The sequence below is a fragment of the Lagenorhynchus albirostris genome, chromosome 1 (genome assembly GCF_949774975.1).
Source record: "Lagenorhynchus albirostris chromosome 1, mLagAlb1.1, whole genome shotgun sequence".
NCBI classification, from domain to species: domain Eukaryota; kingdom Metazoa; phylum Chordata; class Mammalia; order Artiodactyla; family Delphinidae; genus Lagenorhynchus; species Lagenorhynchus albirostris.
The window spans coordinates 187857534-187863533 of record NC_083095.1 but is presented as its reverse complement, the minus strand read 5'-3'; positions in this window follow the sequence as shown (position 1 = coordinate 187863533).

Below are 6000 nucleotides of genomic sequence, written 5' to 3'. Positions count from 1 at the left end.
AAAAGACTTTAAAAAAAAAGTCCACATCAAATAAATAAATATAAATAAATAAATAAGTAAATATCTCTGAAACACCTGAAATTATATGTAACACTCTAGGTGGGAGAATTTTTCTGGGGAGAAGGTCCACAGCTTTCTTCACCTTTTCAAAGGTGACTGCGACCCCAGAACGTTTGTGAAAACTCAGGCCGAGTGTATAAGGAAACGTAGGCCACAAGAAGGCTGCAAAATGTTGTCAGCATTTTCCAAACCAGTGTGACCACAAGGACTGCTGGGGGCACTTGTTAAATTGCATGTAATTCTCTTCTCCAGGAAGTTAAAATCGAACCATTTAAAAAATCTTGATGCACATTTCGATTCATTGCTTACATCTCAAAGCAATGAATCAAGAAGGCAATAGTTCATCCCCAGTGTAGCATGTCAGAAAATGATCTATAACATGCCTATCCTTCAGATTCTGTGGAGACACATCCACTGCTGCTCCTTTGTTGGGCAAATCCAGAATATTCCACATATTAAGTAAATCAAAATTCTAAAAATCAATGCTTTTCAGATGTCATGGAAAACAATAAATCAGAAATTGACGGCTCTGTCACATTCTTTCCCACATAACCTGTCTGAATCCTAATCTTTCAGTTAAGTGTCTGTTATAGATTTTTCTGGATTCAATCTCAGCAGCACCACCTACTGATAATTTATTTTATTTATTTTTGGCTGCACTGGGTCTTCGTTGCTGCGTGCGGGCTTTTTCCAGTTGCAGCAAGCAAGGCGAACGGGGGCTACTCTTTGTTGCGGTGCGCGGGCTTCTCACTGCGGTGGCTTCTCTTGTTGTGGAGCACGAGCTCTAGGTGCGCGGGCTTCAGTAGTTGTGGCACACGGGCTCAGTAGCTGTGGCACGCTGGCTCAGTAGCTGTGGCTCGTGGGCTCTAGAGCGCAGGCTCAGTAGTTGTGGCGCACGGGCTTAGTTGCTCCGCGGCATGTGGGATCTTCCTGGACCAGGGCTCAAACCCGTGTCCCCTGTGTTGGCAGGCGGATTCTTAACCATTGCACCACCAGGGAAGCCCACCTACTGATAATTTAAATTCAGTACTTTATGTCAACTCTTAGCAATGTGAATATTAAAGGATTAACTGGAAAATACCTAGAACATGTCTGGCTTTTCATAAAATATGTGATAATACAATTGATAGAGGAAAATTTTTAATATTTTTGCAAGCAGTGAATCAAATTGCATTCAATGACAATGCACGCTTCAGTCATGCTATAGATCGAATACTTATGTCCCCGCAAAATTCATGTTGAAATTCGAAGCCCCAGTGTGATGGTGTCTGGAGGTGGGGTCTTTGGGAGGCGATTAGGTCATGAGGGCAGAGCTCTCATGAATGGGATTAGTGCCCTTATAAGAGAGACCCCAAGGAGCTGCCTACCTCCTTCCTTCTGCCGTTAGAGGTTATAGTGAGAAGACAGCTATGAACCAGGAAGCAGGCCCTCATAAACTGAATCTGCCAGCGTCTTGACCTTGGACTTCCCAGCTTCCAGAACTGTGAGAAATAAATTTCTGTTACTTATAAGGCACCTGGTCTATGGCATTCTGTGATAGCAGCCTGAGTGGACTGAGACACATCCAGATATGTTTCTCCCATGCTGGCTGTTCTCCATTTGTCCCCCCACATGGATGTCCCCATCATTCTGTATTCCAGTTGGGTTCAGCCAATGAGCGGCCCAGCAGGAGATCCGAGGGCAGCAGGGGACACTAGGGTATTCACTCCCCTTGCGCCTCTTTCCTGCTGCTGTGCCAGTCACAGCTCTGTCCGTCTGTCCCTCCTCCAATGAGTCCAGCTCTCACTGGGCTCCGTGCATTGCTATGAAGCACTTACCGCTTTTGACTCAGGGGTCCTGACGGTAGAGGATGCCTCAACTTCCCTTGCTCGTTCCCTTAGTCTTCAGTAAGTAGTTCTTTCACGAAAGCTTGTGCAGTTGACCTCCTGAGTGTAATTCGACTTCCTGGCAGGTCCCTGACAGACACAGAGCTCTCTGCAGAATCATCTTGCACACTGTAAAACTGAATTGATCATTCACTCAACACTTAAATGAATACAGTAGGAAAAATATTATTCTAGGTACAATACAGATAAAAAGATGAAAAAGATTCCATTCCGATCCTCAAGAAGCTCATATTAACATACATACAGGGGATTTGGTTTGACTAAGAACTTTTAATGTAAATGATTCAGCATAACTATTTTAATTTCTACACATATCATTAATCTTAGGTATCAATTAAGTAGGCCTTTTGACTATCGTGTCTCCATAGTCCCCTGAAAGAATCTCACCTAGTTTACCACCATCAGATTAGAACCCTGTGGTTTATTTAAGCCATCTTAAATAAACCAGTTAGAAACGTGGAACCAATTACTTAACCTGAAAATGTATATTTTTACATTCTAATGTGGTAGTCTCACAGATATCTACCTTGGAGTCCTTATGTGGGATACACACACGAGTACAAAATCCTCCCTTAGTGAGAAGACTCTGGAGAGCAGGGGCCTGCCTCATTCTCCACAGCTGCATCCAGAGTTTCCACACGGTACAGTGAATCAACGTTTCAATGACAAACTGATGGACAAGAGTGCAACCTTTACCTAGGTTTGAGCCCCCGCTTCGCCTTCATCTGGCTGGGTGACCTTGAGCAAATTACCAAACTCTCTGCCTCAGTTTCCTCACCTCCAACGTCACCCTAGTTTAAATGAGTTATCTGAAAAGCACTTAGAGTGGTACCCATCCCACAGTAAGAATGACACAAGTGCTTGTTAAATAAATAAAATTAAAGCGATGCTGTTTTTCACATCACCTGGAGGAAGTGCAGCTGGAACAGAACTTAAGAGACATAACTCACTTTATAGATGATTAAACTGAGGACCAGGAAAAGTGAATGCAATAAGCCAGTGTAGATGTGACCAACACGGATAACCTCAACCCTAGGAAGACTCGCTCATTTACACAGTATGCTTTAGAAATAAATGGAGGAATTTTGTCCAACAAAACAAAAATCTGTTGATGTCAAAATTAACATGTAAATAACCTGTATTCATATTTTCTGATTTGTAAAAGTACTTCTACTATATTTAGTGCTGCGAAATAGGTAAAAATTTAGAAATCAGTTAGTAAACCTTGAAAACCTGGTACACATTCAAAAGTCAGCCAACTGAAGGACAAATTAACAGTTAATTTAAAAAAATCAATGGAAATAATGGCATGATGGCTATGCCCACTTAACTCAGAATACAATGGTTTTCCTTAATTTTCCTTTCTTTTTTGGAAGGAGGGGGCAAGGTTGTAGGGCATATATTCTCACTATAATAAAGCAAAACGCATAATTCTTTGAATTTGAATGTGCTCACATGCTCAACTGGGATCCTTTCTGATCTAGTAGGGGGAAAGAAAGCTTTGTATCCTAGATATCCATAATTCTTATCAATCGCTTAAAAGTATAAAAGGTATTTTTTTAAGTTAGAAATTAATAGTGACTAGCCACTCATTCTCCATCTCTAAATGACTTTGAGAGTCAGTTTTGATATAATGACTGTTTGGAAAACAAAGCTTGCTGCAGGAGAGAACACTGAGGAACAATGTAAGCAAAATGGAAATTCCAGTTTGCGTGGCTTCGTCCAGGAGAAATGGTGGGGGAAGTGCGGAAAACTGCACCCGGCTAAACTGAGCAGCACAGGAACGCACAAAACACACGCAGGAATAGGCAAAACACACACGCGTGCACACCTCACACCACCAGCGCCCTCAGCTCACCCAGGTCTGGTGTCGCAACCTGCCCTCCGACACCAGCGGGCCCTCCGCCCACCTTCAGTCAATCCACAAATACAACCCTTCCCACACCCACTCCCACAGGCATGCCTCAGGTCTCTTTCAAGGCAAAGTGCCATATTTATTGTAATATTCATGGATCTAGAAACCATTTAACATGTAAAACAGTTAATACTGTTTATATTAGATTTTTCTTTCTTTCTTTTTTTTTTTGGCCATGCTGCACTGCCTGCAGGATCTTAGTTCCCCAACCAGGGATCGAACCTGTGTCCCCTGCAGTGGAAGCTCGGAGTTCAAACCACTGGACCACCAGGGAAATCCCTAAATTAGGTTCTTATTTTTACTCTTCAGTATGTCATTGCTGAAGTTTAACCAGTTTTCCCCACAAAACCTAAGGCTTTTTTAGTTTGCAGTTATGCACAGCACAGTGATTTTTAGAGCACATACATGAATGACAGCAGAATTTCCTGTATTCTATTATGAGCTGCAGGTCACCAAAATTACAACCATTCAAGTCCAATATACAGGAGTTATCTGCTAGACAACGTTAAGGTTGCCCTTGAATTGATTTCAAACATTATGTATAGAATTTTACGTTTCTCAGACAATAGCTCTTGCTGTAAATACCCAGAAAAAAAATGAGTTATACACAGCATTTGATTAATAAGCTGTGGATTACTAGATAAAAAGAATATTTAGAAATATGACTTTCAAAACATACTACACACAGTAATTTAGATCATGCTAGTCAATTTTAATTTAATGACGCTTACCTCTTCGTCAAAAATGGAATACTTCAAAGTTTTTAAAGTGTTTTTGACAAAACTGTTAAAAACAAATATGTTTTATGCCTAAACTCAGCTCCTTTAGCTATTAATCTATGCTTCTCTGCTTAATTTTTGAGAACAATTTCCCTGACCACTGTGAATTATAACATACATAAAACAAACATTTAGTATAAACTGGACACTTACCCAATGTTAACGTTCCCCACTGAAAGCATAAACAGAGTCATGTTGCAAATATAATAAAATTTGGGGGTGTTTTTTTGCTTTTCAAATAGGTCCTCATAGTTAAATATATACAAGTGCTGGGAAAGAGTTAAAATAAACAATAAAATAAACTCCCGGAATTATTCTTGAAAAAATTAGCATGAGACAGCAAAAAAAATTCTGAAAAGTCAGTGACTATTCCTGCTTACAAAGGGAGAATATGACACAACCAGTGATAACAATTGGAAATTTTGTCTTTCCCCCACTCTGAAAAAGCTTATCATCTACCTTATTGAATACTTGATATAAGCCTTTTTTATCAGATTCAGCATAAACTAATTTAGGAAAGAATTTTCTTTAATGCCAGCAGGGTATGTAATTGCCTAAAGTGCAAACAAGAAAACTAAAAAATATACATTTTACCCTTGGAATTGTTTTATATAACTATATAAAATAACAGACACATGTAACTGATTGACATACAAGAAAAAAGTTGACTAGAAAAAAAACCTTTAACGGCTAATGTTTATGTGTATTAACATTAATAACTTGTAACAATGTGTAACGACATTTTTCTAGGCCAAATATTTGTGATGTAAAAAAATGCTGTTGCTGATTGTGTACCTTATTTGGAATATTAGAAAAAGACTCACTTGGCCAGCCTCAAAGATGGAAACTGCTACTTTCCATAGTTCTCTAACATTTCAGGTAATCTGCTTACTTAGTAAATAAAAGAGCCAAAGGATGGCAAGTATATAGTATGTTGGCTTCATCATCATTTTCACGTCAATAAACCCAACTCTGCCTATAAGAACATCAAAAACGGTAAAATTTCATATAGTCCAATGCTACCTCTCTCCTTTAGCTTGAAGATATGAAAACAGTATATGCTTCAGTCGTAATTATTTAATTCTTCCCCCAATGAAAGTGAAAGTACTATCAAATGAAAGTGCTTCTACTCAAAGTGCAGATGTTCCTGGTGGGGTCACTCAAACATCAACAAAAGGCTCAGGAGTTTACTAATGAACATCAGGTATCCCCAGATTACTCACAGGGAATATACTGTTATGACCGTGTGCTGGAAACATGTTCCCGAGTTTCAGTACCTTTTCCTTTTCTGAGCTATGAGGTAACTGCAGTGGCACAGATGAGTTATTCAGGCTGAATGGCAGGGAGGCTGAGGATCTGA